We start from the raw sequence: 9,823 nt of genomic DNA on the forward strand, positions 1-9,823 counted from the left end.
CACCTCCAGCTCCACCTCCTGTCTTTTCGTCAGTGCCACTGTCTCCAAACCATACAACATAGCTGGTCTCACAACCATCTTGTAAACCTTCCCTTTAACTCTTGCTGGTACCCTTCTGTCACACATGACTCCTGACACTCTTCTCCACCCACTCCACCCTGCCTGCACTCTCTTCTTCACCTCTCTCCTGCACTCCCCGTTACTTTGGACAGTTGACCCCAAGTATTTAAACTCATACGCCTCTCCAGGCTCTCCTCAACCTGCACCCTACTCTCGCTACAGATCACAATGTCATCCGCGAACATCATCGTCCATGGAGACTCCTGCCTGATCTCATCCGTCAACCTGTCCATCACCATTGCAAACAAGAAAGGGCTCAGAGCCGATCCTTGATGTAATCCCACCTCCACCTTGAACCCATCTGTCATTCCAACCACCCACCTCACCATTGTCACACTTGCCTCATACATATCCTTTACCACTCCTACATACTTCTCTGCAACTCCCTCTTAAAGTCAGTTTATATTATCTCTACTACTACTACCACCACCACCACCACCACCACCACCACCACCACTACTACTACTACTACTAAAAATAACAATAATAAGAATAATAATATTAGGCTGACTTTATGAAAGCTATACCTCAATGTTCATAGTATGACGATGTGTCAGACTCAGATGGGTGCCTCTTTAGCTAACACATGAACGTATTCAAATTGATGTTAGATATCCTTCCACGCTATTTGTTAGATGTAAGGTTGTGGCAGTCTATCTAAGGTTGTACTCTTGGTTGTACAGGTACTTATACAGTGGTTCTCAACCTTTTTGGGCCCAAAAGTCAACCAGAATCATAAGGCACACCAACCCACGGTAATCAATTATGCAAATTATCTCGAATGTCATGATGATGTTGTCATAGATATTTCCCTATTTGGCACACTGACAAATGATTAAATCTGACAGGCAGCAATGACATCACTCATTAAAAAATATGTAGGCCTATCTATATGATTGATGAGCAGTATCAGTAAGCGTTGTAGCACCGTTAAAATCTGAACGATACCCATCCTTACCTTGCATAATGTCTCTGTGAACGATTTCGGTCTCAGTTAAAGCAGAAAATTATATTCTCCCCCGAAATATCCATTCACGAGCACGCCTGGCATGACGATGCCTTCACCTGGCAACAGTCGCTGCAGGTATGATCGCTGGAAAGTCTGGGCATTGGCAGTTACCACCAACTCTCTGAAGAATTTCCACTCTACCTGCGTGTGCGTATTAATGCTGGTGTTTTGCAATGAGGTTCATTTGCATAGAAAGGGGCAAATTTTGCGCCAAATGGATGCATATTACCGAATTTAAATACTTGCAAATAACACCAGGAGCACCGAGGCGTTGCATGCTTGGCAGCAGCAGAGGTAGGGGTGCATTTCACCCTTTGCAGGTGCTTTGAGTGTTACACGGCGTCTTTTTGTGTTATTTGCTTGTGCAAGTTTAGCGGCCGCAAAAGCAAAAAGCCGCGCAATCTTTCTGTGAATTTGCCAGTGAGTTTTGTTAGAGTGATTGTTATTTGGGGTGCTTTAACTGTGCACTCCCCCTCATGTCTCTCGGCACTCGGCCAACCAATGGCATAACTTCAGTGACGTTGTTGGTCACCTGATCCAGCGACCCAATCATGTGACATCAGAGCTTACCCCGCTTCAAGTGCATGTCGATTTAATCAGATGCTTCAAGAGTATTTTGGCTTTGGTCCAAAATGTATCAAGGTAATTAATATGATGTATTATGACATGAATAGTTCAGTTTCTCCCCCTAAAGGAACATCTAAAAGATTTGAGGTTAACCGAGGGATGTGGCAAGGTTGTTCTCGCTCCCCTTCATTATTTAGTTTAGTTGCAGAATGGTTGGCTATTTTTATTAAACAGTCCAGACACTGAGCTTTTAAGTGTGCTAGGCAATCGCTGGTCATAACTCAGCTGGCAGACGATACTACCATCTTCCTCAAGAGGTCAGAAGAGATCCCTCTGGTAATCAAGAGGATAGAAGAGTTTTCTAAAGCATCTGGACTACACTTAAATTTTAAAAATGTGAACTAATCGCTATCATGACCATCCACTAATAGATTTTTATGAGATTCCAGTTGAAAATTAAGTAAAATACTTAGGAGTGGTTATAACTAAAGATTATAAAACTAGAGACGAACTAAATATTAAGACTGTTATAAATAAACGTCTATACGTAATTCTCGGTAACAGAGGGATTTATCAATCTTCGGACGTATTTTGATTACTAAAATTGAAAAACTATCTAGAATTATGCTTTTTCATCAGCCATTCCTCACAAATTTCAACTTTATTTGTGAAAGCAAACATCATTATATTAGACAAGGAGATGTGGTAAAACCGCGAGAAGAAGGGGGATTAAATGTGATCGACTATGAGGCAATGAAAGGAATAATCAAAGTAAAATGGTTACAACAATTCATACATAATGAGTTTCGAGGCAAAGATTTAACACTGATAAAAACAACTGTATGTTTTGTGATTCTGTTATGGAAACTTTAGACCAGGTGTTCTTTACTTGTAAATATACTAGAGCCTTTTGGGAATTGTTTCAAAATTGGATATCCGAAAAGGACTTTCATTCGCCCATTTAGAGTATAAGGATATTAAATTTGGAGTTATAATGGAGGATAAAAATGTGGAAATTTTGTACAATAGCCTGATATTATGGCTAAACAATTTGTCCATAGATGTAGATTTATTAAGGCCAGGCCACTATTCTTAGTCTTCATGAATGAGTTAATATATTTTAAGAAAGCACTGAAATGTATATAAATCAAACAAGCCTTGAATATTTACAAAAACATACATATACTAATTTCTGATTAGACCTCTGCCTCTATTTATTATTATTATTTTCCCTTAGTTTTATTGTTTTGTGAAATACTAAAAAATTGCAACAGCTCAAAAAAAGAAAGAAAAAAGATGCTTCAAGAGTAGAAGTTGGTCACATGACTTGCATGCATTCAGCCGGGGTTTTGGTTGGAACTCAGAAAGAGCAAAACAGACACGGTGGAGTTCAAACACCTGCTCCGTGCGTGGCCTGTGGTTTCTTTCAATAAGTACGGGAAGCTAAAAGAAGCTGCACTGAAAAGCTGACAGACAGGTTCTCAGCCAACGGCCCTGCATCAGTGTGGAGTCAACTGTCCAAAGTAACGGGGAGTGCAGAAGAGAGTGCAGGCAGGGTGGAGTGGGTGGAGAAGAGTGTCAGGAGTGATGTGCGACAGAAGGGTACCAGCAAGAGTTAAAGGGAAGGTTTACAAGATGGTGGTGAGACCAGCTATGTTGTATGGTTTGGAGACAGTGGCACTGATGAAAAGACAGGAGGTGGAGCTGGAGGTGGCAGAGTTGAAGATGATAAGATTTTCATTGGGAGTGATGAAGAAGGACAGGATTAGGAAGGAGTATATTAGAGGGACCGCTCAGGTTGGACGGTTTGGAGACAAAGCAAGAGAGACAAGATGGAGATGGTTTGGACATGTGTGGAGGAGAGATGCTGGGTATATTGGGAGAAGGATGCTGAATATGGAGCTGACAGGGAAAAGGAAGGAGACATAGGAGACACACTGTTAAGATCTTCAGGACTGTAAGACTGGTTGATGGAATGACTGGATTGATTTACTGTACAGTTGTATCACAGTGTGTCCCAGTATCATAACGTGAACCAGTCTCACAAGCCAGCTGGACCTGGCCAGTGAACAGCTGAACCAACCGAGAGCACGGCAGGAGACACCTCGCTCCCAGTCCATGTCCTCCGAAAACAAACCCCGGTGGCTGGTTTGTCAGGTGGACCGCTCTCGGGTGCTCTCCGAAATGTCCTGTCTCTGGCAGAAGCTCACAGACGCCGCACAAGGCGAAGAGGAGGACATGATTGAGGAAGGTGGTTTTATAAATCCTTTAGATAGAATTTGCTCTTAACGGTTTGCCACAAAGTTTATGAATCAATAAAGTTTTATGGACTGACTGGACTCTGCAAACCAAACTGGATCAAACAGTGATGAGAGACTGAAGCCCCCAGTAAGGGTCTTCCTGCATACACATCAGTTCTATCAGCGAGTTCTATCACTACAGATGTACTGAAGCATAAAGACCAGCAGAATACCGTTTTCACAACAAGATCCAGAGAGACAGAGAACAACAGCGGCCTCGTGTTTGGAACCATGCTGGTTCACAGCTCCCAGAAACCACCAGCAGTAGATGGTGCTTATACTGGTACCCACCCAGTAAGCAACAGTATTAGACTGTGCTTATACTGGTACCCACCCAGTAAGCAACAGTAGAGGACTGTGCTTATACTGGTACCCACCCAGTAACCACCACTATTAGACTGTGCTTATACTGGTACCCATCCAGTAACCACCACTATTAGACTGTGCTTATACTGGTACCCACCCAGTAAGCAACAGTAGAGGACTGTGCGTATACTGGTACCCACCCAGTAAGCAACAGTATTAGACTGTGCTTATACTGGTACCCACCCAGTAACTAACAGTATTAGACTGTGGTTATACTGGTAAGCTCCCAGTAACCAACAGTATTAGACTGTGGTTATACTGGTAAGCTCCCGGTAACCAACAGTATTAGACTGTGGTTATACTGGTAAGCTCCCGGTAACCAAGAGTATTAGACTGTGGTTATACTGGTAAGCTCCCAGTAACCAACCGTATTAGACTGTGGTTATACTGGTAAGCTCCCGGTAACCAACAGTATTAGACTGTGGTTATACTGGTAAGTTCCCAGTAACCAACAGTAGAGGACTGTGGTTATACTGGTAAGCTCCTGGTAACTAACAGTATTAGACTGTGGTTATACTGGTAAGCTCCCAGTAACCAACAGTAGAGGACTGTGGTTGTTTTAGTTGGACTTTTCATTCTTAATAAAAAATTTCTTGTCTCTAGAAGCTTTGACAATAATTTATGCACCTTTACTGCCGACAAAGTATCCTGAAGAGAGAAAGAGAGAGGGAGAGAGAGGGAGGGAGAAAAAGAGGGGGAGAGAGAGGGAGAAAAAGAGGGGGAGAGAGAGGGAGAAAAAGAGGGAGGGAGAGAGAGGGAGAAAAAGAGGGGGAGGGAGAGAGAGAGAGTTAGTGCTCACACTGGAGTTCTGTTTGGATTTAATTCTTAGATCTTCAATAGTTTTTGAGAGAGGCGGTGTGGTAGAGAACTGCCTGAACCCCGCCCTTCTGGCGGAGGTACCGGGGAGGAGACACGGTAAAGAAACAACAAGAAAGAATCAGAACCTCCTCAGAACATAAGAACCTCCCCAGAACATCAAAACCTCCCCAGGACATCAGAACCTCCCCAGAACATCAAAACCTCCCCAGGACATCAGAACCTCCCCAGAATGTCAGAACCTCCTCCAGACATCAAAACCTCCTCAGAACACCAGAACCTCCCCAGAACATCAAAACCTCCCCAGGACATCAAAACCTCATCAGAACGTCAGAACCTCCTTAGGACATTAAAACCTCCTCAGAACATCAAAACCTCCCCAGAACATCAGAACCTCCCCAGAACATCAAAACCTCCCCAGAACATCAAAACCTCCCCAGAATATCAAAACCTTCTCAGAACATCAGAACCTCCCCAGAACATCAAAACCTCCTCAGAACATCAGAACCTCTCCAGAACATCAAAACCTCCTCAAAACATCAGAACCTCCCCAGAAGATCAAAACCTCCCCAGAACATCAAAACCTCCTCAGAACATGAGAACCTCCCCAGGACATCAGAACTTTCCCAGGACATCAAAACCTCCTCAGAACGTCAGAACCTCCTCAGGACATCAAAACCTCTCAGAACGTCAGAACCTCCCCAGAACGTCAGAAACCCCCCAGAACATCAAAACCTCCCCAGAATATCAAAACCTCCTCAGAACATCAGAACCTCCCCAGAACATCAAAACCTCCTCAGAACATCAGAACCTCTCCAGAACATCAAAACCTCCTCAAAACATCAGAACCTCCCCAGAAGATCAAAACCTCCCCAGAACATCAAAACCTCCTCAGAACATGAGAACCTCCCCAGGACATCAGAACTTTCCCAGGACATCAAAACCTCCTCAGAACGTCAGAACCTCCTCAGGACATCAAAACCTCTCAGAACGTCAGAACCTCCCCAGAACGTCAGAAACCCCCCAGAACATCAAAACCTCCCCAGAACATCAAAACCTCCTCAGAACATCAGAACCTCCCCAGAACATCAAAACCTCCTCATAACATCAAAACCTCCCCAGAACATCAAAACCTCCTCAGAACATCAGAGCCTCCCCAGAAGATCAGAACCTCCCCAGAACATCAAAACCTCCCCAGAACATTAAAACTTCCCCAGAACATCAGAACCTCCTCAGAACATCAGAACCTCGTCAGAACATCGCTCCCACACATGAAGGAAGTCTCCAGAGAGACGTCCCTTTTTATGCAGTGCAAAGAAAAAGGCAGCGTGGCAGAAAGTAAGAGAAAGGAGAGAGAGAGAGAGCGAGAGGGAGAGAGAGGGAGAGAGAGAGAGCGCCAGAGAGAGAGAGAGAGAGAGGGAGAGAGAGCGAGAGAGCACATCAGCAGCCAGCATAGATGCAAACCACTTCCTGTCGGCCGTACAGAGGTACACCTCCTCTGTACACCTCCCTCCACTCCAACCCCATGCAGCAACGGAGTTCATGTTCAGACCTCACGTGCACCTTCACCAGTAGACCACGCAGCCATGACGCTGCTAAAGTCTGAGAGCGGCCAGAACCGCTTCCTTTCGGTCTGTGACCGGATATGCTCGTGGCGGCTGAACCGTGTGTGTGTGTGTGCGCTGCTCCTGTCAAGACCCAAACTTTGGAGCAGAGTCTCGCAGGAAGCTCATCACTCCCGGACCAATAACCAGTCACCAGGTCATGTGACCAGCAGCGCTCCGGCTCTGGTCGCTTCTACAGCGACGCGCTGTAAGAGTGAGCTCAGACTCCATTGGTCCATTTGTTACCACGGAAACGTGTCACGTCGCTGCACTGCGCGGCAGACGGGGCGTGGCGCAGTACAGCCTGGAGTGCCTTGCTGAAGGGCACAGCAGCTTCTTCCGGGATGGTGAAGAAGGCAGTCCTCCGGATGTCCAGTCAGCACTGGGTGCACAGTACTGACACTGTATTGTTGTGCAGCTGTAAACACTTTCTGGATGAAGGTGTTTTCCAAACATACAGGATGTGATGTCACACTTCCTGTGCCAGATAAGTTAAAGTACTTAACCCATGGGCAAAAAGAAGAAGAAGAAGAAGAAGAAAAGATTAACCCACGTGCACAGCCACAGCACTAGGCTGTCAGGGTGAGCACAGAGGACGTCACATTACCCTGCCAGTCATCCAGAGGAGGTGAATCAAGTGCAACTGGACTTGGTGTATAATATCCGTGAAGACGTGTCGCCTCTCATCCCAGAGGCTCCCTCAGTTCTGCCTTCCCGACTAGACCAAGCTAGTCTGACTAGACCAAGCTAGGCTGACTAGACCAAGCTAGGCTGACTGGACCAAGCTAGGCTGACTAGACCAAGCTAGTCTGACTGGACCAAGCTAGGCTGACTAGACCAAGCTAGTCTGACTAGACCAAGCTAGTCTGACTGGACCAAGCTAGTCTGACTAGACCAAGCTAGTCTGACTAGACCAAGCTAGTCTGACTGGACCAAGCTAGTCTGACTAGACCAAGCTAGTCTGACTAGACCAAGCTAGTCTGACTGGACCAAGCTAGTCTGACTAGACCAAGCTAGGCTGACTAGACCAAGCTAGGCTGACTAGACCAAGCTAGGCTGACTGGACCAAGCTAGTCTGACTGGACCAAGCTAGTCTGACTAGACCAAGCTAGCCTGACTGGCTGCTGATGAGACTCCGTATTTATCCTCCAGGAGTCGTTGTCAGAGCTATAGATGTGCGTGGCTCTTTGTGATCCGATGTTTAGCAGCGACGGTGGTTGGGGGTGTGAGTCTCGACTTCCTTGTTCAGTGGTCATGAGAGTGGTTGGAGCCGTTAGTGAGCGACTGTTGTTCTTGGAGGCTAGGCTTCTTGAGTCTCCTGGGTAGAGATGAAGGACTGAAGAAGCCTGGCCTCCAAGAAACAAATATCTGAGTCTCACCAGCAGCCAGTCAGACTCGCTTGGTCTAGTCAGACTCGCGTGGTCTAGTCAGACTCGCTTGGTCTAGTCAGACTCGCTTGGTCTAGTCAGCAAGGCAGAACTGAGGAAGACTCTTGGATGAGAGGCGACACGTCTTCACGGATATTATACACCATGTCCACTTGCACTCGATTCACCTCCTTTGGTAACCATGACGACCTGGATGAATGAGAACATTCACAGACATGACCCTGCCAGCATCTTCCCCGGACCACCACAGCACGCACACTGACACACACACACACAAGTACACACACACACGTAATATGTTAACTCTGCTACACTAAAATACATACACTTAATCTTTACACATGTGATGGAGCGTGTCATTCTAAATCTAATAACAAGCAGCTCCGCGCACACACACACACACACACACCACACACACACACGCACACACACACGTCATGATGGAGAAACGGTCTGATGGTAAATCGAGTTACAGTAATGACGTTAGAGGACTCATAGTCGTGTTGTGTGTGATTTGCTGAATCTGGTTCAGATTCTGGTCCAGCGTCTGAAACCCAGAGAGGGGGCCAGGGGTCCGCTCCTCGTGTCCGTGGTAGGAGACGGCAAGTCAGCCGCGGACATGACGTCATCGCCACCAGCCGCCCTGGTCTGGTCCACACCATGACGTGCTGGCGGGTGTGATGGGGTTCTGTCTCCTGTGCCTCCTGGCAGTCAGGTGACGGTGGTTCTTCTCTCCGGGGTCTCCTGCAGAACGTCTCTCTCCGGGGTCTCCTGATTTCACCGTGTCTTGTTTTCCCTCTACCTCATCACACTTCTGTCAAATCCTGCAGGGCCCGTGTGGAAGACGACGACGAGGCGGACTAAACCTGCAGAGAAGACGACGAGGCGGACTAAACCTGCAGAGAAGAAGACGAGGCGGACTAAACCTGCAGAGAAGACGACGAGGCGGACCAGCGGGTGGTGGGCTCTGCTCTCGCCGCCCTGCAGGCGCTGCTGTCCGGCCGCCTGCCGCTCGCACGGCCGCGGCGGCTCGTCGGCCAAACGTCCAAAAATCAAACCAATAAAAACAAAATAAATGGAATGACGTAAAGCCGTCCTACCTTTCTGCCCGGGCCGTGTTTAGCGGCGGACCACCGTTCACGGGTCTCAGTACCGGAGGCTGCAGCATCACTCCGCTCTCCCCGGTTCCCAGAGTCGGAGTCCTCCCCTTCCTCCAGCTCCTCTCCCTCCTCCTCCCCCTCCTCTTCCTCCAGCTCCTCTCCCTCCTCCTCCTCCTCATCTTCCTCCTGAACCGCCGTCGTCTTCAGTCGCTTGGGCGCGCGCGGGTACTCTCCGTCCTCGTGCTCCTCCGTCAGGGACATGGCGCTAAATGAAGAAATGCACGCGCTCCTCCTCTTCCCCCTCCTCTTCCTCCCCCCTCTCCCTCCTCCTCTTCAGCTTCCCACGGCGCCCCGGTCAGGTTTACATTAGCAAAGCAACTTATACATTATAAAACAGAAGCTGGGCTGACACCGGGGTTGTCACAGTAGAGATGAACTAGAATAAAACACTATAATTAGAGCCGAACTAGAATAAAACACTACGAGTAGAGATGAACTAGAATAAAACACTATGAGTAGAGATGAACTAGAATAAAACACTATAATTAGAGCC

At 47.1% G+C, this 9,823-nt stretch overlaps 1 protein-coding gene across 1 annotated transcript in view; it reads right to left on the minus strand.

Moving 5' to 3' along the window:
- The window catches only part of LOC130112274 (heterogeneous nuclear ribonucleoprotein L-like), a 65,726-nt gene extending 56,256 nt beyond the window's left edge, over nt 1-9,470 (minus strand). Inside the window, exon 1 of the mRNA XM_056279565.1 lies at nt 9,271-9,470. The gene's annotated coding sequence lies outside the window, so the exon portion shown is untranslated. The remainder of the gene's footprint in view (nt 1-9,270) is intronic.
- Between the last annotated feature and the right edge of the window lie 353 nt (nt 9,471-9,823).

This window comes from Lampris incognitus, chromosome 5 (genome assembly GCF_029633865.1).
Source record: "Lampris incognitus isolate fLamInc1 chromosome 5, fLamInc1.hap2, whole genome shotgun sequence".
NCBI lineage: Eukaryota > Metazoa > Chordata > Actinopteri > Lampriformes > Lampridae > Lampris > Lampris incognitus.